Source organism: Varanus komodoensis, unplaced genomic scaffold, assembly GCF_004798865.1.
Source record: "Varanus komodoensis strain SLA01 unplaced genomic scaffold, ASM479886v1 scaffold14_1, whole genome shotgun sequence".
In the NCBI taxonomy this organism is placed as follows: domain Eukaryota; kingdom Metazoa; phylum Chordata; class Lepidosauria; order Squamata; family Varanidae; genus Varanus; species Varanus komodoensis.
Window position 1 is genome coordinate 4,352,749 of NW_025335438.1, and position 24,334 is coordinate 4,377,082.

Below are 24,334 nucleotides of genomic sequence, written 5' to 3' on the forward strand. Positions count from 1 at the left end.
ATTTAGGCTTAAATTGAAGAAAGTAGGGAAAAGCACTGGGCCACTGAGGTATGACCTAAATCATATCCCTGATGAATATACAGTAGAGATGACAAATAGATTTAAGGAATTAGATCTGATAGGCAAAGTGCCTGAAGAACTATGGACAGAGGTTTGCAACATTGTACAAGAGGTAGCAACTAAAACCATCCCAAAGAAAAAGAAATGCAAGAAAGCAAAATGGCTGTCTGAGGAAGCTTTACAAATAGCTGAGGAAAGAAGGGAAGTGAAAGGCAAGGGAGAAAGAGAAAGATACAAACAATTGAATGCAGAATTCCAGAGAATAGCTAGAAGAGATAAGAATGCCTTCTTAAATGAACAGTGCAAAGAAATAGAAGAAAACAATAGAATAGGGAGGACCAGAGATCTTTTCAAGAAAATTGGAGATATGAAGGGAATGTTTCATGCAAAGATGGGCATGATAAAGGACCAAAACGTCAGGGACCTAACAGAGGCAGAAGAGATTAAGAAGAGGTGGCAAGATTACACAGAGGAACTATACAAGAAAGAGCTTAACATCCCTGATACCCACGATGGGGTGGTCACTGACCTCGAGCCAGACATCCCAGAATGTGAAACCAAATGGACCTTAGGAACTCTGAGCAGCAACAAAGCTAGTGGAGGTGACAGTATTCCAGCTGAGCTATTCAAAAACATAGAAACATAGAAACAGGTCGAGTCAGAAGGGGCCTCCTGGGCCATCTAGTCTGACCCCTGGCTTCAGCCAGCTCTGCTCACGACATGCCCATCATGTGCATGTCCAGCCTATCTTTGAACACTCTCACCTATGGGACCTCAACGACCTCTCGTGGAAGCTCATTCCACACCCTAGGGCTTCTAACTGTCAGGAAGTGCTTCCTGGCATCTAAATGGAACCTTGGTTCCCTGAGCTTTGCTCCGTTGGAGCGTGTCCTGCCTTCCTCTGCAGGGGAGAACAGGTCTCTACCCATCTCCATGTGACATCCCCTCACATACCTGTATGTCGCCAACATATCCCCTCTGAGTCTCCTCCAGGCTGAAGAGACCCAGTTCCCTCATTCTCGCCTCATACCCCATTCTCTGCAAACCGGCCACAAACCTTGTGGATCTATGCTGCACTGTCTCTAACCTGGCTATATCCTTCCTGTAATGAGGAGCCCAAAACTGAGCACAATGCTCCAGTTGTGGGTGCACCAGAGTCATATAGAGTGGTAGTAATACCTCTCTTGATCTAGAAGCCACACTTCTGGCTGTGCAACCAAGGATGATGTTCACCCTCTTGACCACTGCATCACACTGCTGACTCATGTTTAGTCTGCAGTCAACCAGTACCCCAAGGTCCCCCGATAAGACCTTGCACTTATCCACATTGAACACCATCCTGTTGTCTCCTGCTCACTTCCATAGTCTGTCCAGATCCTTTTGGATCTGGAGTATCTGCTCCTCAGTTGTGGCCACTGCTCCAGTTTTAGTATCGGCTGCAAATTTGATCAACAGACTGCTCACCCCTTCTTCCATGTCATTGATGAAAAGATTAAACAGGATCAGCCCCAGGACAGAGCCCTGGGGGACCCCGCTTGTCACTGGCCACCATCCCAACAATTCTCCACTAATGGTTACCCTCTGCTTTCGGTCAGTCAACCATGCCCTAATCCACTGGACAGTGCTTTAGTGTATCCCAGTTTCTCCACCAGGATATCATGTGGCACTTTGTCAAAGGCCTTGCCGAAATCCAGGTAAACCACATCTGCTGCATCCCCTCCATCTAGCCATCTTGAAACTTTGTCATAGAATTCCACAAGGTTTGTCTGGCAGGACCTGTTTTTGAAGAAGCCGTGTTGTGTGGCTGCCAGCCTCCCTTCCCTATCTAGCATTGCTAGATCTCTCTCTATTATGAGCCTTTCCATGGTTTTTCCTACAATGGACATAAGGCTAACAGGTCTGTAATTCCCCATGTCCCTTCTACTACCCTTTTTGAAAATCGGGACCACTGATGCCACCCTCCAGTCCTCTGGAACTTCACCTGTTCTCCTTGAGGCCTCAAAAATGGAGGTCAGCGAGTATGAGGAAACCCCTGCCAACTCTCTCTCTCGGGTGTAACCCGTCAGGGCCTAGCACCCAGTTTCACCCAGACTGCCTCTGCCGAATCCTCATCTGTGCTACATTCTGTCTCACTGCATCCTATCCCTTCCCTGACATATAAAGTCACGCCCCCACCCCTCTTTCCCTTCCTGTCCTTTCTAAAAAGATGATACCCCTCTATGTTCACATTCCAATCTTGCCTTTCATCCCACCAAGTTTCTGTGATTCCCACCAGGTCATACCCTCCTATTCCTAGGAGAGCTTCAAGCTCTTCCTACTTATTACCCATGCTCCTAGCATTGGTGTACATGCACCTCAACTCCTTCCCACCACTTCCTTTCCTTGGCGTTCCCTGCCTCCTCCTTCCTCCCATCCTCCCTGATACCTGGCCCCTCTCTGTAGGAGTCCTGTCAGTCCCTGCAGTACCTCTAAAACCCTGGTTCCAGAGCTGTGATCCTCTCCCCACACTTGTCCAGTGCAGACACGTTTCTGGGGGGCCTGAATCCACCCCCTCTGGCTCAGTTTAAACTCTTCCAGACAAAGCTCGCTAGAGCATCTCCAAAGGACCTTTTCCCCATCCTCGTGAGGTGCAACTCATCCCTTGCCAGAAGTCCATTGGCAAGAAACTGGATGCCGTGGTCGAGGAACCCAAAGCATTCCTTCTGGCACCACACCTTAAGCCAGTCGTTCACCTCAGAGACCCTCCTGTCCCTTCCTGGCCCAAATACCCAGACTGGTGAGATTGATGAGAAGGCCACTTGGGCCTTTAGCTCCCAGAGTTTCTTTCCCAGGGTCTTGTAGTCCCTGGTGATCCTGACCACACCCTGCCTGGCCACATCATTTGTGCCCACACAGATCACCAGGAGTAGCTGGTGACCCCCGGAGCGAACAAGACACTCCACTCTGTCCTTCACATGCTGGATGCATCACCTGGCAGGCAGCAAACCTCCCTTGGCTCCAGGTTGGGGCAGCACACTGCTGTCTCAGTGCCCCTCAGCTGGGAGTCCCCAACAACAATTACTCACCGCCGTGTCTTCCCGGTGGTGGTGGGCAGCTATGCCCTGGCCCTCGCCTCTCCTGGAGTGGTCCCCTTGCCACTTCTCATCCCAGGCTGGGGGTCCTGCTGGTCCCCTGAGGCCTCATCAGCCCCAGCCTCCTCAAGTGGAGAGAACCTGTTTCCCAGCTCCTATAATCAATGGCTTTCCACTAAGGCAGAAAACCTACTAGACAAATACAAAAAGAGTTAAAATCACTGCTTTCAGCTCTGAAAGAGCTGAAAAAAGACGATGCAGTAAAAGTGCTACAGTCAATATGCCAGCAAATTTGGAAAACTCAGCAGTGGCCACAGGATTGGAAAAGGTCAGTTTACATTCCGATCCCAAAGAAGGGCAATGCCAAAGAATGTTCAAACTGCCACACCATTGCACTCATTTCACATGCTAGCGAAGTGATGCTCAAAATCCTACAAGCTAGGCTCCAGCAGTATGTGGACCGAGAACTACCAGAAGTACAGGCAGGATTTCGAAGAGGGAGGGGAACTAGAGAACAAATTGCCAACATACGCTGGATCATGGAGAAAGCTAGGGAGTTCCAGAAAAACATCTACTTCTGCTTCATTGACTATGCTAAAGCCTTTGACTGTGTGAATCACAACAAATGGTGGCTAGTTCTTAAAGAGATGGGAGTCCCAGACCATCTTATTTGTCTCTTGAGAAACCAATATGTGGGTCAAGAAGCAACAGTGAGAACTGGGCACGGAACCACTGATTGGTTCAAAATTGAGAAAGGAGTTTGGCAAGGCTGTATACTGTTGCCCTGCCTATTTAACTTCATCATGAGAAAGACAGGGCTAGGTGAATCACAAGTTGGAATTAAGATTGGTGGGAGAAATATCAACAACCTCAGATATGCAGATGATAACACTCTAATGGCAGAAAGTGAAGAGGAATTAAAGAGCCTCTTGATGTGGGTGAAGGAGGAGAGTGCAAAAGTTAGCTTGAAACTCAACATTAAGAAAACTAAGATCATGTCATCCGGTCCTCTCACTTCCTGGCAAATAGATGGGGAAGAAATGGAGGTAGTGACAGATTTTATTTTCCTGGGCTCCAAGATCACTGCAGATGGGAAATGCAGCCAAGAAATTAAAAGACACTTGCTCCTGGAGAGGACAGCTATGGCGAATCTAGACAGCATACTAAAAAGCAGAGACATCACCCTGCCAGCAAAAGTGCGTATAGTCAAGGCTATGGTTTTCCCAGTTGCAATGTATGGCTGTGAAAGTTGGACCATAAGGAAGGCTGAGTGCCAAAGATTTAAGGCTGCAGAGGACTCCTGCAATTCCTTTGGACTGCAAGGTGATCAAACCGGTCAGTCCTAGAAGAGATCAACCCTAACTGCTCTTCAGAAGGTCAGATACTGAAGATGAAACTCAAATACTTTGGCCACCTAATGAGAAGGAAGGACTCCCTGGAGAAGAGTCTAATGCTGGGAACAATAGATGGCAAAAGAAGAAGGGGATGGCAGAGAATGAAGTGGCTGGATGGAGTCACTGAAGCAGTTGGCATGAGCTTAAGTGGACTCCGGGGGATGGTGGTGGACAGGAAAGCCTGGAGGAATGTTGTCCATGGGGTCGCAATGGGTTGGACACAACTTTGCAACTAATGACAACAACTTTTCTAATAGCATACTTTTGTGAAATATATGCTTTTTGTATGGGTTTTCAAAAGCCAATTGCCTTTCAAGCAGTTTTTTGGGGAAACTTATTCTGGTATGCATTTTGCTTTTTTAAAATTTGCATTTTATTGTAATTTTTGTTTTTGGGAATATATGGACTGGGTCTGCTTTGTGATTAGGCTTGAAAAGTGTGAATTTGTAAATCTGTATTCAAATATGGGCCAAATGTTTTTGTCCATTTTTGTTTTGCCTACCCCAACCCAAATATTCAGATTTCACTGGTGAAATGCCCTCTCATGTTATCTACCAATGAAATGTATTGGTGAGGTTAGAGGAGGCACTTTCACACAGCCCTATCACTCAGTGACATGGATCATATGAACCATGGTAATACAAAATATTTTGCTTGTGGCAGGGAGAAGTGAGAAGCAGCAAAGTTTCTAGAGGCTGGAGGGTTGACAGCCGTAACTGAGAGCCAGTGTGGTGTAGTGGTTAAGAGTGTGGGTCTGATCTGGATTCTACCCTCACTTGGCCATGGAGACAACTGCGTGACGTTGGGCCAGTCACAGATTCTCAGTCTGACCTACCTCGCAAGTTTGTTTCTGTGGGTATATGGTTGAGAGCAGTTTGTAATAAGAAAAAAAGCAGGATATAAATCTAATATAAATGAATAAGTGCTATTTCCTTGAAACCTCATCATGCCTGAGAAGGCTACATGATCACATAACATTTTCTTATCCTACGCTAGTTAAGTTAGATTCTATGCTAGACACATCCAGGAAAAGTCAAATAGGCAAATCAATTAATAGTTAGATGGTCAAACACCAAAGATTTAGTTCAGCATGGGATTAGGCTAAGGCAGAGCACCAATTTATAGGCAATGGGCATAGCATATTACCAGGCTTCCAGAGGATAAATCTGAGGCACAGCCATGGTAAAATCATGGGAGAGTAGGCAAGCAGAGATATAGTCCATAAAGCAGAATCAGACAGGTAATCAACAATACAGAAACACAAGGCAAGGTCAGGATACAATATAGATTGCTATGCTAGTAATGGTTAAGCTGAAACTGAAGGCTTATATATCCTGATCTTCCTGAGTTCAACCCAGGGCTTAGCTGCAGTTTGTTACAGGTCCTCTGGAAAAAGCCCTGTGCATGAGGGAGGCCTTATTCCTGATAAGCCCTTCTTTGCATTCAAGCCCTTCTTCTCCAAGAAGCCCTCCTGGCTTGCTACTTAAGGTAACAATGCTGCTGTGGGCTGGGTGGTCTCCCAGTCTGCATCTTAAGGCAACGCTCTTCTGGGGACAGACCCATGACCATCTCCTCTGAGAGCCTAGGCATCCTCAAATTCTCCTTGGCATTATCTTTTTCAGGGAGCTCATTCCCATTGCAGCATGGCAGTTTTAAAGCAACTTCTGGAAAGTACAATTGTCTTTTTGTTCGTAGCCAATGAGGTGATGGATATTGCTGCTATTGAAGGGAAACAAACCAGTGAAAAATGGTAATGGGACGAGAGTGGAGCTCTTTCCATTCAACTCCATGTGAAAATGCATATGCATAGGCCAGTTAGCCTATAAAATCTCATTTTAATGAATTGGCATATCACAGTCCTCTTTTGCATACAGGCAAATTGGATATGACAAGATGTAGCAATGGCCACCAATTGGATGGATTCAAGAGCGAAGTAGACAAATCCATGAAGGAAAAGAATATGAATGGCTAATGGTCCTGCTGGCTGTTTGCTTCCTCCAGTATCCCAGGCAGTTTGTCTATGTTCGCATGTTGCAGAAGAACATAGCTGGGAAGGTGCTCTTGTACACATGACCACTGGTGGATTTCCAGTGGGCAGCTGAACACAATGCTGGACCAGATGGATCTTGGGTCTGATCATGACTATTCTTATACTTTCATTCTTCTACTTTGTTCCTTATGCTTTTCTCCATGCGACTGCAGTATGTTGAAAGCCTGCACTCAGCGTTTTAAAGTGGTCTGCCCTGGTGACTTCTCACAGGGCCTATAATTTAGCCAGTTTATATGGGTTAGGAGCAAAAAGTAGAACGGTATGTAAAAGAAATTATAGGCAGCATATAACTAGTCTTTTTAAAGCTTTTTAAAGTCCCAATTATTTCAGCAGGAGAGAATTAAGCCTTGCTTAAGCACTGAAATCAATGCTATTTAAATGGGTTTCACTTCAACTGACTCAGGCCCACCATTTCCATGTAGGTTAATGCTTTCTGATTACAAGAAATCACTTTAAGAAGCACTCTTCACATACAGAACTGATATTTAATGACTATGATGTGAGAAATATAGAAAACGACTCTGTCTACAGTACAATGGATGTTATATTTGTGTCCATTTTCTCATGCCTAATTCATAGCACACCCATTCTCATGGTAAAGACCTATGACCTGGAATTTCCAAGAATGAAACGTGGTGCATTGAGCTTTGTCTTTGTTCATTATTTTCCTAGTTAAGCAAGATACATAAACTGATAACATAAGATACGCTTTCTCATGCATGACACAGAAATAAATCAATTTGTCACTGTTTCTCTGAATAGTCAGTCATAAAATGAAATCATTTACATCTCAAATGATTCTTGTAAATTGGTAATCATTCCCCTCCCCCTGCCACGTTTCATAGACTAGTGAATAGAAAAAGCCCATAAAAAGAAATGGGAAAAGAGTAGATTTAACTATAGGCACAGTGCATTATCTTCTGATCATGACAATATATCACTTTTCCTGCCTTCATCAGAACAGATGACTATTAATATAAAAAAGTTATTCCATTTATCTGAAGGAAGTAAGGCTGCTTCTCATAGGTTTATTCATTTATTTTCTTGAAATGAATGATACCATCCTTGCTCAAGATATTTGTTACTAAGCTCTGAATGAGTAAAAATTGGCCCTTTACTGAAATGGTTTTGAATGTGACACTGCAATCCTATACATACTTACTTGGGAATAAATTCTGTTGACTTTCTTACTTCTGAGTAGAAACACATAGGATTCAGTTAGATAATGTATAATACAGAGCAGGCATAATCTGCCATATCAAAATTTCAGATTTCATTTGAAAAGTTTCTGGCCCTCTTGACTCAGAAATGAACCTTATGTGATCAAGGTCATAGGATAGCATATTAGCTAATGGCTTTCTTCCTCTATCCCACCACATACACACAAGCACATACACATATATCCCCTGAGTTTTCTGATTTTCTATTACCTGCAATACATGTCACAACATTTTCCATTTGGAGAAAAGCCTAATATGTTAATCACTGTACATGGAGAGATTTATTTATTATTACTGGATTTTTATCCTGCCACGTCAGCCAACAAGGCTCCAACAAGGATTCATTTCGTTTATTGCATTACCTCAGCCTTAGTGTATGAGTAGGTTCATGTCAGGAGAGGTCTTCCATCAGGTAAAGTGATCCTGAGCCATGTAAGACTTCATAGATCAAAAACAGTTTTGGACACGTATAGGCAGCCAGTGCAAGCAGAACCAATATTATATTTTCAGAACTTCTTGTCCATGCTATCACTCTGGCCATTGTGTTTTGCACAAACCACAGCTTCTGAACCATCTTGAAACGCATGTAAACACATTGCAGTAATACAGCTTGGAGGTTACCAGATCATAGACAACTGAAGCCAGGTTATCCCTGTTCAAATAAGGGCCTTACTGGGCTGTCAATCAGAGTTGATAGAAGACATTCCATGACATTGAGGCCACATAAGCCTTAAATAACCAAGGTGGCTCCAGGAAAACCTCCCAGCTATGTACTTCTCTTTCTGGGGAAGTACAAACGTATTTGGAACAGGTTGAGTGTGAATCATCTGGTCAGGAAATAACCAACTAACAGCATCTTCATCTTGTCTAGATTGAGTTTCAGTTTATTATCTTTCATCTAGTCCATCCATGCAGCCAGGGATTTAATTTAATTTTTAATTTAATAAAACATTGTTATCTCGTCTTTTCGCAAATGTCTCAAGACAGCTTACAGAATATAAAAACAAACTCTAATTCTTAAAGTGGTGTTCGAATAAAACGGTTTTAACCTGGTGCAAGCAAGCAAGCTAGCTAGCTAGCTAGCTAGCTAGCTAGCTAGCTAGCTAGCTAGCTAGCTGATGGTTGCTTACTTTTTAAAAACTGCTTTTAAACTGTCCTTTTCTATGTTTTACCTGCTTCAATATTCTCCTCTCCTTTTAAACTATTTTAAATTATTGTCACTGCTGCTTTTCAATTACCTTACATTTTCTCTTTGTTGTATTATTGGTTTTAAAGCTTTTTTTCTTATTATTATGCATGTTTCCCTGAGACCTTTGGCTATGGGACTGCTAATCCCTGAAAACAATAGCACTTGTCCCTTTCACATGTACACTTACACATTAGGTGACCAATTAGGTGGGAAAGACCCAGGTCTTTGGCTGACCCATAAATTACATTATTCACCCATGCACTCCTGCAGCATGAGATCACATTGCTTTGAAGTGGCTAAGGCACAGCTGGAAGTGTGCTTGAAGGCAACCTAAAATTACAGTAAGTACTGCCAGGCCTACAAAAGACAGAGTGAGTTGGTTGCCTCAGGCAGCAGCTACTGAGATAGGGAGGCTGTACCAAGGCAGTATTCTATCGCTAATGGTGAATGAAAGTTCAACTGCCAGTTGGCCAACCTCTGTGGGATGGGACCCATCTAGTCCTTCTCCTCAAGCAACAAAATCTTGTAGGTCAACCCTCTGAGTGAGATTAAGCCATCAATTAATGGTTCATCTTTGTTTGATTTAGATTGGCATCTAATGGCTCACATAGAAAGACAATACAAATTCCATCTTATACCTCAAAGAGAAGCTTAGCCATAAAATTTAGAAAACGAGCCCCAGAAGTACCTCAGCTGAAATGAAAAACGATTCTCCAAAGTAACACATGGGCAGAGATAATCATGTCTGTAGGAGTGAATATTAATGTCTGAGTCATCTGGAAGTGCACTTATCTCTTGTAAAGCTTCTTAAGCCATAAGAAATGGAATGAAATAAGGCAACAAAGAATGTGGCAAAAATGTTTTCAAGTCACGAGGTTAAGAACATCCTCCTAAAGAGCAGTTGGATAGTCAAGAAAGTGATTACTGTTATACTGGTGAAGCTGAGTGAGCTGTTGAGAGATATAATCAACTTCACCACTGAAGGACCACTTCCATACTTCAAAAAGAAGTCTGAAGCAAACAGCTGCTTAAAGCTATAAGTATGACCCATGTAATGCTTACAGTCAGTATTCCAAGCACTCAACATTCCCTATCCTACTCAGTCTTCCATTGCCCCCCTCCACCCCCAAAACACACACATATGTCAAATCAACATTCTGAGTCATTTGAACTTGCTTAATGCTTATTGGATTGTTTTAGTGTTTTGTTTATTTTATTTTGTTTGTTTGTTTGTTTCACTTCTATAACACTCAATAGCTAAAGCTCTCTGAATAGTTTACCACAGTTATTTAAAAGTGGTACAGTAAAACCAAACACAACATTTTGCATAATGTTGTTGCTATTACATGTAACTGAGCTGCATCTGACTGAGGGTAACCCTATGAATGAATGTCCTCCAAATTGTCTTATCCTTGTTGGCCCTGCTCAGCTCATTTAAATTCAAGGCTGTGGCTTCCTCCTTCTTCTGCCTTTGACTTTCCTTAGCATTGTTGCCTTCTGCATGTGCTCAAACTATGCCATCCCCAGTTTCAATGTTTTTGCTGATATGTATGTTCTGTGCTCAGACTAAACAAATAGGGAGATAAAATATACCCTTGCCTTATGCCGTTGCTTCTAGGGAACCATTCTGTTTCTCCATATCCTGTCCTAACAGTAACTTCTTGTCCACAATACAGGTGACACTTTATTATGATCAAGTGGTGAAGCACTCCCATTTCTTTCAGGACCACCATTGTCTCTTGTGAGCCAAACAGTCAAAGTCTTTCCTGTTGTCTATAAAGCATAGACTAGTCTTCTGAAATTCTTTGGTGTCCACCAGTAGTCAATGCATATTTATGATACGATCTCAAGCACCTCTTCCTTTTTGGAATACAGCTTCAACATCAGGCATTTCCCACCCCATATAGGGGTAAATTCTTTGTTGCAACACTTTGACTATCACTTTACATTCAATGGCCCTGTAGTTGTTGTGCTCTTTTTTACCTCCTTTCTCGGAAATTGGCATGTATATTTCCAGTCTGTGAGCCATTGTTTTGTTTTTCATATTTGTGGGTATTTTCTTGTTAGAATTTGGACCAATTCATTCTCTGCAGCTTGGAATACTTCTATTGGTATCACATCTACTGCAGGTGCTTTATTCCTTCCAAGTGCTTTCAAAGCAGTTTTAACTTCATTTTTCTAATATTGCAGGTTCTTCCTCATAGGATTTCTCTTCAAAGCAACCTGTCATCCTTTTATCTGTACCATATAGTCCTTCTGTATGTTCTTTCCACCTTCTTTTTATTTTATCCTGGTTCCCCTGTTGGTATTGAAGCATTCCTAATCTAGATTTGAATTCCCCTTTGTTTCTTGGATCTTCTGGAAGAGGGCTCTTTTGTTGTTTTGTTCCATTTCTTTGCACTGGCCATTGTAATAGTTCCTTTTGTCTCTGCATGATTGTCACTGAAAAGTTGCAGTCAGGTTTCTGAACATATTTCTGTCACACGTTTTTGCTTCTCACCTGTCCTTAGCAATTGTGAATGTTTCTCCCATCATCCAGCTAGGCTGTTCCATAGTACAGTATTGGGAAACCATTTAAGGTTTTTAAAACAATGTGGGTGATCAAACAGTACTTAATACAAAATAGAGCTATTAAAAACACCAGATATAGAAACATAGAAACAGAGCGAGTCAGCAGAGGCCTCTCGGGCCATCTAGTCTGACCCCTGGCTCCAGCCGGCTCCGCTCATGACATGCCCACCATGTGCATGTTTAGCCTATCCTTGAACACCCTCACTGATGGGGCCTCAACCACTTCCCATGGAAGTCCATTCCATACCCTTGGGGTCCTAACTGTCAGGAAGTACTTCCTGGCATCTAAATTGAACCTTGGTTCCCTGAGCTTCATTCCATTGGAGTGTGTCCTGCTCTCTCCTGCAGGGGAGAACAGGTCTCTATCCTATGTGTGACACCACCTCACATACCTGTATGTTGCCAACAGATCCTCTCTGAGTCTCCTCTTCTCCAGGCTGAAAAGGCCCAGTTCTCTCAGTCTCGCCTCATACGGCTTCCACTGCAAACCGGCCACTAACCTCGTGGCCCTATGCTGCACTGACTCTAACCTGGCTATATCCTTCTTGTAATGAGGGGCCCAAAACTGAACACAATACTCCGGTTGTGGGCGTACCAAAGTCGTATAGAATGGTAGTAATACCTCTCTTGATCTAGAAGCCACACTTCTGGCTATCCAACCAAGGGTGGCATTTACCATCCTGACCCACTGCTGACTCATGTTTAGCCTGCAGTCAACCAGCACCCCGAGGTCCCTTTCACAAGTGCTGCTCTCCAGCCACTTGTCCCCTAACCTGTACTTATGACACCCACTCCTATGCCCCAAGTGCATCCACATTGAACACCATCCTGTTGTCTCCTGCCCACTTCCATAGTCTGTCCAGATCCTTTTGGATCTGGAGTACCAGCTCCTCAGTTGTGGCCACTGCCCCAGTTTTAGTAGAGTCTGCGAACTATGGATGTAATGGGTGAACTTACCCAAATGAGTTTGTTAATTCAATGTTAAGGTAATCTCAGACAGAAGTTCTCCTTTAGTTCAAGAACTCATTTTGGGTCTACATAATGAGAACTTACATTGACACTAACAGTTATACTAATTGGATCATATAAGCTGTAGTTTGAAATTTCATAGTGTTATGTAGTGAAATATCACCACATTGTGCATTTCTACTTGCTTTTCTTATTTTCATTGGCCTTCTTATGTCATGTTTAACTGTCCTGGTCAGTCAGTTAAGTATGAAGGCCAGAGAAATGATACTACCTGGACCTACTTGCAGTAGTAGTTGCAGTAGTAAAGACAGAAAATTCAAGGTGAATGACTTGATGGAGGATCCAGGTTGGTGTTAACTGTGTGAATCCAACAAATTTAGCACATGTGCAGAATTGCTTCAATTCACCTGCTCTGGAGCTTACAATCTATTCTTCAAAATAGCAATTTTTAAAATAGCACTACAAAACTAAGTGTGCAAGTGGTGACAAATAAGTTAACTGCTTATGAAATTCAGTATAATCAGTATATAAGGAAACATGAGAGAGGCCCTTCCTGAAGGCTCTTCCCAGGCTTCAGAATCCTCTGCCAGAGGATAATAGGCTAGTTCCATCTCTGTTATCCTTTTACCAGCTGGCAAAGATAGTTTTACTCAGACAGGCTTTTGGCATCTATGCAATTTCCTGCTGGAATAAATTTTAATCTGGTGGATGCTGTTGCTACATTCATCCTGATGTGTTATTATCTGATTGGTAGGTTCTGGAATGCATTGGTTTCCAAAGATATTTGGATGCTGGACCATAACATTTATAGAATGCAAACAGTTACACCTTTCTAAATGCAGACTCATGAAACTATTTTCTGAATAACAGTGGAACTTTGGTCTACACAAAAACAGAAAAAAGCAGCCTGTGGGTGTGTGGGAAAAAGAACACAGGCTAACGAGGCATCTAAGGGCACTTGAAAGCCAAGTATAAGGCCCACATGGACACTTCACCTCTGACAAAATAGGAATCAAAACACAGGACAACCTACCGTAAGCAGTGTGGCTCCTATACGTGCATCCTCTAGATCTATCTCCAGCCTCACCCATACTGTGAAAACCTGGTTATTTCTAACAATATATATTGGTCCTTTTGCAGATACATGAACTAATCAGGCATGTCCTAACTACAGATGGTATAAAGCTCACTTAAGTTGATTTCATACTGTGTTCCTGGAACTATCACTGGCCTGGCTCTTGCTTCCTAAGCTTATTATGCTGCTGTCCAGGCTACAACAACATTACTTGCACAAAGCTCTAATCTGTTTATTGTTGTATGGTGGGATGTAGACAGCTTTGTAACACAGCATTCAAGATGGAAAAGTGTTTGATTATTGACAACCAATTCTTTGTTATTTCAAGGACCACTAGTTTGACTTGTTTAGATTCTTCTGCATTCTGCAACAGGGGAAGACATGATATGAGATGATATGTCTAAAGTATATGTAACAGTGTAATCTGATCCCTAAACTATGCCCACTGGGTTTAAGAATATAAGAAAAGCCATTCCAGAACAGAGCAAAAACTTATCTAGTCCAGCATTCTGTTCACACAGTAGCTAAACTGCTGCTTGTTTTGGTAGACAACTCAAGAAAACATTAACCCATTGTACAGGAAATGTGAAAAAGGATGTTCTATGTTGTGCATAATCGGAAAAGGAATAGAAAATAAGACTGTACAAATTTATGATGTGACCACACTTGGAATATTGTGTAAAATTTTAGCAACTACACCTCAACAAGGGTATTGCAGAGTTGGAAAGATGAAGAAAAATACAACCAAAATAATCAAAGAACTGGAGCAACTCCCCTATGTGGAGAGGTTACATTATCTGGTGCTGTTTAGCTCAGGAAAAAAGCAAATAAAGCCAGGTGTACAAAATTATGTATAGTGTAGAAACACGGTATATGGAGACATATTTCTCCCTCCCCTATTATATTAGAGCCTGTGCCATTCCATAAAGCTTAGCAGTGGGAGATTCAGGACAGATAAGAGGAAGGACTTCTTTATGCAGCACATGATTAAACTATGGAAATCACTTCCACGAGATGTGATGGCAACCCGCTTGGATGGTTTTAAAAGGGAACAGATTCATGGAGGAAAAAGTAATCACAATCGCTAAATACTGCAGTATGCCTTTAATAATAAGTGACTGAAGAACATGAGCAGGAAGATAAGATCATACTCATGTTCTTTCCCACAAGAAGCCTGCACTACTTCTGATTCATCAAGGCTCATGGAATGTTCTTAAGCATTCCATGACTTTTAAAGTGCTTAAAAGTCTTTGGTGATGAAAGGTCAAGAGCCTTTTGGAGAGCCAAGTAAACAGTGTCTACAGGATGATCCTAATCCTCATTAACTGGCATTCTCCAAGAATTCTAAAATGTTATTGAGGGCCTAACAGTAGCAGCACAGGAGAAAATAAATGAGAAGAATGGAAGTTTACTGAGGTGGGGAATAGCTAAGATTAATGGGAGCCCTGTGCCCCACCAGGACACATTACTATACTAGTAGAATAATGCTCTTGCAACAGCAGCAGCAGCAGCAACAGGCAGCATAATGCTTCCATTGAAAAAAGGACACAGCTGACTCATGCCCTCATAGTAACATAGGATAGAATTCTAACCTGTACTGCAATCCAATTCATATTGACAGAAATTGTAAGACATGATTTGCAGAGCTAGGAAGAAAGGGCTCAGTAGATTTTCAGTTGTCTCTGAATGCACAATCTTTGTGGGATTTAATTTGAGCTGCTTTTTAGTCTGCTGCCAACATCCAGTGACTTCCATTGTAACTTGTAATAAGTCATTTGAGCAGTAGAAACTCTATGTAAGTTTGTATTTGATTCCACTGTTCATTAGGTTTTGAAGTATATCTGGGAAGAATTTATCTTGCCATGTATTTACCTCATGGCAATAAATATATGCATTTCATTTTCTTCCTAATGCGCTTGAGTCAGAGATCTCCAGTGAATTGAGTGATCAGCAGAAAAAAGGAACAAGATCAAATAGGGAGACATAAAAACATAACACGAGTCCTGTTGGGTCAGGCCAAGGCGCTACCTGCCTCAGCATGCTGTCCGTGCAGTGTTCAAGCGCTGGCCCTGGAAGCTTGACGTATGTGCAACAGTGCTCTCCCACCCATGCTCCCCACTAGTAGTGTACTATTTCAATGAAGATTTAGTGCATAAAGACATAAAATGAAAGACAGGGCAATAAAGGTGAGTTTAAACAACTGTATACCAATAGAAATAAAATCAGTTGCACTGCAGTATGCATTACTGTAATTTTACAGTAACAAGTAAAATTTTGAAAATTATAATCATGATGCTTGAGGCAACTTGCTCATGCAGTTTCTTGGAATCAACAAATATAACAACATAAGAAAAGCCATGCTGGGTGTGACCAAGGGTTCCTCCAGTCCTGCTCTCTGTACACATGGTGGATGGATGCAAGGCTTCTGCCTGCCCAAGCAACTCTGAAACTGGTGTTTGCAGACATGCCATCTCTGATCATGGCGGTAGCGTAGAGCCAGTAAGGCTAGTAGCCACTACCAGTCTCTTCCATGAATCTGGCTAATCTGTTTTTAAAGCCATCCAGACTGGGGGCCATCACAACTTCCCTTGGCAGCAAACCCCATAGTTTAACTATATGCTGTATGAAGTATTTCCTTTTATATGTCTCAAATCTCCCAATCATTAGTTTCATGGGGTGACCCTGAATATCTAGTGGACTGCAACAAAGCAATGACAAAAATGGCTGCAGATTCTGTTAACTTGATTGCAAGCTATCTGATACACAGAGAGAAAGTTCAATGAAATACATCACCAGTGCAGCATTATCCAACTCCCCCCCCCACACACACACACACAATATCCTTTTATTATGTCTTTTTACTTCAGGAACCATAGCTCATGCCATTTTGAGTAACAGATTCCTCAAAATACTGATAAACTATGAAATATGCATGGCCGCGTTCACCCTTTGCTGTAACCTCTCTGAGAGTGTCAGGAAGGTTAAAGATGATATTGCCCTCCTAAATCCATGCTGCCTATTTCCCATTAGGTTTCTGCTTCTCTGTTTATCCTATTGAAGTTCCTGCTTGGGAGCCAGAAGGTGGAGATAAGAGTAACAGCCAGCTTAAATCCTCACCATATAAATTAAATTTAAAGTGAAACTTCCAAGCCTTGCTGCTGAGTCTGTCCTGCAGCTGTAACCAGAAAATCAGAAATAGTACTAAAACAGCATAATAGCTAAACTCTAGACCTCCCCAGCCAGGGATACCAGGGGTTTGATAGATGATTGTTTGTGAAAGATATGTACTATTCCTGATCAACAGGTCTACATGCAACCTGGCCTAATAGATGGACAATTTTGATTATGCTGATCACTTGCTTGAAAGAAACAGATAAGGGGCTGGATATCTGTGACATTTGACTTTGGAATCAGACTAGCTCTGTAAGACTAGCTGCTTCAGCGCCAATCTTACCTTACATAACTGATCAGTCTGCCAAGGTATCCTGAAATTATTCATCCTATTTTAGCAAAATTGGTGTACCCAATTTGTTGAACTTTCTTGACGAAAGTAAAATTCTTCAAAAGGTGTGTTAGGATGGGGTGTACCATTAGCAAAAGAGTTTCCCAAAGCTATCCTTATCTGGGGCTATCTTTTTGTATTTGTCAGAATGTCTGGATATAAAATTGTTCATTCCAGATCATGTCAGGTGAGGCAGAATAGCAACTACTACAGAAGAAGAAGGAGCAGAAGAAGAAGGAGAAGAAAGTGTAGAATATTTTGAGACTATTTGGCATATGGATCTTTTGGAGGAAAGGATGAAAAAGAAAAACATTCAGCAATGTTTTTGGAAATTCTTTTCTGAGAAATGTCAGTTCATCTCAGTAATGGCCACTTCAAACAGAAATATCTAGAGATGTTTTAAGCTTATATGAAAAACTATCAAGTGTGAATGGAAGAAATGGTCTTCCACATGTGTAATTCATGTGAAACACATACAGTCACCAATTTTATTCTCTGTCATTGGTTAGATGGCCCTGAAACCATAGATTAGTTATTTAGTTAGTTATATACATTGGATTGCTTTTTCTACAACCTTTCCCTTTAGTTGAATTCTTCTGTATTCTCCATTCAGCATTGCTCAAAACCCTGATTGTTTTATGTGTTTCTAAAGTGCTTTGTTCCACTCAACTGAATACTTGATACTGCTGGGATTCAAATGTTTTGTCTGCCTATGACATGCAGCCAACCTCCATGGTTTGTATTGTTCCCCTATAATAATTGTCACTTTTAGGTATTTCCTGACTATTCTGGGATATCATGAATATGGAATAGATGGCCAAAAACCAAATGTTCTTGTACATTCAGTGTTTGAACAAGGAATCACACAAAGAGGTACATTCCTCGAAGCCAGGAACAGAACTAAAGTCAGTACACTGGAACAATAGACTGAAACATTCTTGACTGTAGCTCACTGCCATCCATTAGTTAATTTCACTTGGCCATTTTTAATCTCTCAAGATCCAAATGATCGAGTTAAAAAGAAGATTCAGATTTATCACCTGCACACAAAGGACTAATTTTATCTAGGCCTCTGTTCAGGATACTATAACTGCATGCATGTGGAATGTTTTAATGATAATGATCATTAAATAAATAATAAAAAGGCCCTTCTCCGGGAACCCTCCGTGATATTAGGAGGTCAAGTACTCAGAGGAGGGCTTTCTCTGCGGTGGTGCCCAATCTATGGAATGCGCTCCCCAGAGAGGTCTGCCTGGCGCCGTCGTTATTTGTTTTTCGGCGCCAGGCAAAGACCTTTTTATTTAAGTGTTATTTTAATTGTTAATATTACTTATTTATTTTATTCTGTGGCCAGGTCGACTCAAATTATATTGTTTTTATATTGTGATTATTTATTTATTGTTGTGAGCCACCCCGAGGCTTTGGCGAATGGGGTGGCATAGAAGCTTCCTAAATAAATAAAAATAAATAAAATAAATAAATGATGTTTAGAAATAACCTTTTTCTTAAGTGAACCACAGACAATAGCCAATTCGAAAATGAGTTAAAGTATGATCTGTCTAGATATCTATCTAGATTCTTTCAGCCTCATCCTTTCTTCAGACCAAGTCGCAAGATGGCTGCAGTAGAGCTATTAGGCAGTACTGAATTCTGCCTATCCACTAGCCAAGATCATTCCTGCTTCCATTCCATGAGCAGCTAGCTTCACAGCTTGCAGAATGGAGAAGGGAATCAGTGGGCTCACCTCTTGTGGGTGGACTCCACTGTCCATTGTTTGCACTGGTTCAGAGCAGACAATACTTAATGGTTACAAACAACAGGAATGCACGTCTGAGCAAATTACAGTGACATTTCTGGCAACGATGTATCAGAGGTCCCCATACTTCACACCAGCCTAGATGCCTTCTTTCCAAGTATATAGAAAAAGCATTGGGCAGAATGTTGGGGCATTGTGCACTGTGAACAATAGTTGCTCTCACTGGGTAACTTCTGTGTAATTCATAGTATAACCCAGTTGTGTCATCCAATACAACCTGTTCTTCCCAGCCAGCTACTTAATCCAGCTGTACTGTTTCACTCATTTTACTATTTCCCATACTATAAACTTTAACATATGATTCCTATTTTTATATCATATTTGCAAAGATAAGGAGGCCAAATACAGGGAATTGATCCCTATTATGTTCCTATTGATTCTCTGAGGGAAGTAGTTGTTGGTAACTCAGCCATATTCTAGGTGAGTGAATTAATGAATTGAACTTTTGCTAAAATTGTTGATTGCATCACTAAGCCAAACATGCATAACACTTCCCCTCCTCAGGCAAACCCACCTAGGGAAAGGGAGGGAATAAACTGCACCAGAGAGATGGTAGAGGCCCTTCTTACCTCCCCTAAGTGAAAATGATGCTCAAAGGTATGCTCAACCATTTCCTGCAAGGAACAAGGTAGGATGACCACTTATGTATCATCTAAAAAGGAGAAATATATCAATGAAAAAGGTGTCCAATCTGTGTAGCATTTGCATGTACAAAATGCATGTGTAATGGTGAACATTTAGAAACAATTACTATAATAAAAAAGCATAATGCTTCTCAATAGAGTGAGGATGACTTTGATGAGGCAACCTGTGAGCTTGTTCGGTCTGCCATCTGGATACTCAGTGTGGGTGGGCAACTTCAGGCTATAGCTGCCACCCCTTCTTATGATCCTTTCACTTTACAGCAGTCAACATCTCTTCAAATAGAGGATATCTTTGAATAGAGGACTGTCCTATGGTACTCTCCAAAAGAGTGCTGTCCTTTGTAAAATACATAAGACACCAGTGCACCCTCAAGCAAGAGTTTAGGGCTTTCTCTACCCACTTGGTTGAATCTATAGTTTTATGTTCCTTACATGGCAAAGAATGTCTCAAAGCATCATTTCCAGGTAAGAAGAAGCTATTAAGAAAATGCTTCTACTATATATAATGAAGTGTCTCAATCACTAGTTTCTAGTTTCCATCAAGAAGTGAGAGGCGGAACTTATTGGAGAAGGACAGTGATTCATCTGTGTTTACCTTTTTTTTTTTTTTTTTAAATCTTGAAAAACACCTCAAGAGTATTTCCAAGCATTTTCTGAGAAATTCTAGGAAAAATGGTTTTGAAATACAAAAGGCAGATCATCCAGTTTCTGGATGTATGCATTGTTGAATCCATTAGAGTTGTTTTGAACACAGCATGTCATGGAGAAATGGTGGCAGCACTATACAGAACTGTTACTGTTTCATTGTTCTCAGCTGGCATTTCTCCCATGTGGCCTGAGGCTTTTCAAATTACCCAGGTAGCCCTGGAAGGATCCATGCTGTGAAGGAATGCAAGAAATGGTTCTCTTGGTAGCACAGATGAAATTACCTGCAAAGCTTGCACAAGAACTCATTTACTCAAATGGGCCCTTTGACCAGTTTGCATTTGTCTCAATGGGGCTTGATGAAAAGGTTCTTCATGGATCATTTCCTGTTCTTACAATAGTCAGCGGTAGAATTAAATCTGTTTAAACCCAGTCTGTTAGTTGAAAAGAAGACATCTGAAGCATCGGTGTTAGTTATGCATAGGGCAGAAACTACTACTGTGCTGATGAGTTTGCACTCTTGGCATAAGCAATTATGACTGCTTTTACAAGTGAGATCCTGAAAGCCTGAACACACAATTACTGAAACATAAAACTACACACACACACACACACACACACACACACACACATGGCACTCTCATTGGAAGCACAGAACTTGACTATATGAAGCATTCAGCACCATGATTAAAACTGCACCAAAAGAGTAGTAATGGGATACAGGACCTTTCAACCCAAGGTCACCACTCTCATGTTTCTCACATTCTAATTGGCTAGAAATGTTACTTTTATCTTGGGTTGCTGGGTCAGGATGAAATGAATCTGTGGGCTGGGTGCATGCCTGATTTGACAGATTTCGGCAGCAGGCTAAGAGTTCAACTAGTATGGGCAGTATAAAGCTACTACTTCAGAAGCAAACATTTTAGATCAGAACTCAGTTCTATCAGAGCAGCACACCTTCAGCATACTTTTTCATCTTTACTGAGCCCAGCCTTTCTCACACAGATCCATCTAATCTAGATCATCACTAGCACACAAAATGTAATTAGGAGGGACAGAAAGGCAGATTACAGAGCTATCCTACATGTATGGTGAACTTGGCACTTCAAACTACATCTCTTCTTTACATAGCTTCTGCTTTGTGATAGGCAAGCTCCCCCCAAGAGAAATCATAAGTTGCTCACCAGGTTTCATATTCCCCTAAGCATGATTAAGATTTCTGCATTATTCTGAGTTCTCATTTGGTAAATACAAACTACTTCAGAAACTGAGATTTCCTCCTGTGCCACCAGCAAGTCACCCCAACCTACCTCACACCCCTCCTGATCTTCTCTTACTTGAAACACCATATGTTTCTTCATCATTCCAGGAAGTGCTTCCTGAGCTAAAAAGATATCTCTGAAGAAAGCTATGCTGCAGCAAGCATGGAAGGAGTTTTTCTAAAGTCATACGGGCTTTAGAAAAGCCCCTTCCAGGCTTGCAGTGGCTCCGATATGATTCAGAGACAGTATTTCAGCTAGGCAGCGTTTCCTGCAATGTCCATGAGACCATGCCAGGATGTATCACACAGGTATTCCATGAAGTTCAGGCACTCATAATCACATTAAGTTCATTGGATAGCCATCCATGCCCTGTACACATTCAAGCATTAAAGTCATAGCAGATGAAACATATAATCTACCTAATTCTATATCACCAGTATGAGTATGTATGATACGGGAATGTATGATGGTGCTAGCTAAGTCAGAGTGACTTTTTGGTTTTATTTGGAATTCTGTGAGAGTGCATGTATGTGTTGGTTTGCCTTGATTTTAGTTAATGTTCCTCTACATGGACTTTTGGCTTGTGAAGTGGTAGAGGGGCTCACTCATCTCCCCTTGGCATCTAGCAGAGAGGGGTCAACAGTGATGGTGCCTGGCCAGGAATGCGCTTGGGCGGAACATGGCACGGGACTTTAGTTGCCAGGATGCATGGATGTGCACACAGCTGCACAGGATTATCGGCTGGGGTAGGAACAGCTGGGTTGGGTGGAGTGGCAGTTGAAATGGGGAAATATTTATTTATTTTATTAAAAGCTTTTCTATCCCATCCCCTACAGAACATCTCTGGATGGCTTACAAAAATTAAATAGAATAGAATAACCCCACAGCATCCCACCATTAATATACTAAAACTCCAATTAAAATCAATTAAACATTAAAATAATGGGAAAATAAAAAGGGTTTTGCCTGATGCTGATAAGAAAATAAGATCAGTGCCAGGTGAACCTCTCTGGGGAGTGTATTCCATAGTCGGGGTGCCACCTCAGAGAAGGCCCTCCTCCAGGTACTCTCCTTCCTAATCTACTTCAAGGAGGGCTCAGATCTCAAGGGGCAGGAGGACACATAGGGAAGAAGGTGCTCCTACAGGAGGAGGCCATGCCAGAAAGGGGGTGGTAGAAGAGGAGGAGAGGAAAGGGGCAGAAAAGGAGGCTTTGAGTGAGGAAGCATGGAACTGGCCGGCTTTGCCAGTTGGGGAATCCAAGGTGCCAACAATCTGACAGAAGCAGGGAGGGGAAAGCCCATGCCCAGGATATGCAGTTCCCTGCCACCCTGGTCATGATGCCGCTCCTTATTCTAAGTCCAGGAAGGAGGAAGGGTTCAGGCCAGGGCAGGAATTAGGCACTTTGGGACATGCAGCAATGATGGGAAATGGTAAGCGACAATAAAGGAACCCGGTGAGCAAGCTTACATTCTTTGTGAGTCCTTGTGTGCATTGCACCCTTCACACTCAAAAGACTATTTGACTTAGGGATTGTTTTGGATTTTTGTTCAGATTAACTTCATTAATTTCAAAAATAAATTTTTAATTTCTTTTTCCTCTACTGGAAAGCATAGTGGCTTTGAGCTATGTTAGAAGTCTGTTTCTGCTACATATTGTTATGTATTTGTGTAAGCTGTCCTGAGGCTCTTGCAAAGGACGGCATACAAATATCTTAAATAAATAAACAAACATTTTAATATGCCACAGTTTAGAGAAAAGCTTATCAGTAGCTTTGACATTTTTTCATGGAACCCCTGACCGCAACCCGTGGAACACAGGCGTTCCACCAAACACAATAGGAATACTGCCCTATTGAACATGGATGCAACATAGCTTTAATCTGAAGAACTATGCATGGGGTTGTGCTTTCAAGGCTGTTCTTAGCAAGTGAGTACATACACTATAAACCACTAGCACTTATGGTTCGGACATATTGTTTACTACAAAATATTAGGCTTAAAACCCAGTACAAATCATGCCTTAATTCATCAGAATGTTAATGCTTCCTTGTCTGCAGTAAGCTTTTGAACAAGTGCATTTGTATGAGAATCTTCATTCCTAAACTAATTGCCTTTTTCCCTGCTGGTTTCGCAAATGATGATTTGCAAATTCTTTTGGATATTTATTTCATCTGTCTCTTTCCTATAGCACTAGTAACTGATACTGTTACAAATGCAGCTTCTTCCTGTCCAGCTGTTCTGTTTGCTATGATATGCTGTTCATGATATTATTTGGGCACAATCTAAATTAGGACATCATTTAACTTCTAATCTTTCCAGCTCAAGCAGCAGATCTTCAGACTTTCTGATATACGTGACATCACCCCAATGCTCATCTCTCTACTTATTTAATTCATGGAAGGATATAATCCAATCTCAACACAATTTTGGTCAGATGAAGCTGGTGGTATGATTACTTCAGACTATTATACTTCAGATGTATTATAAAGGAAGGCCAGCGCAAAAAATGATTCTGTAGAAGGTATTCAATTTGCTCTTTTGTTTCTTGCTAAAGAAAGGATTCTGAAATAATAGAATCACAAAAGCAGGGAGAGTTTGCAGTATAGTGGTATACAAATGGCTTTCCAAATTTGTGAGATGAAAAATAGGGCAGAGAACAATTATACTGAATATTTTCAATGGAAGGAGAAATTCTACAGCAGTTTTTTTCAAAGGTGGGGCAGAGACTGTGGCACAGCTTCTTTCTTCTTTTATAAGGGTTCTCATGTTGTTTTGTTGCCACTGTAAATGGCAATAGTGGCCACTGTATTGGCAGCCTAGACACCATTTTGCATCTTCCACATTGCTCCATAACTATGTTGTGAAA

General features: G+C 41.6%; 1 non-coding gene across 1 annotated transcript; it reads right to left on the minus strand.

The window, feature by feature from the left end:
- Positions 1-3,294: 3,294 nt before the first annotated feature.
- LOC123020591 lies at positions 3,295-3,355 on the minus strand. The gene has a single exon (XR_006414146.1). It is a non-coding gene; the product is annotated as a U7 small nuclear RNA (small nuclear RNA).
- Positions 3,356-24,334: the final 20,979 nt, after the last annotated feature.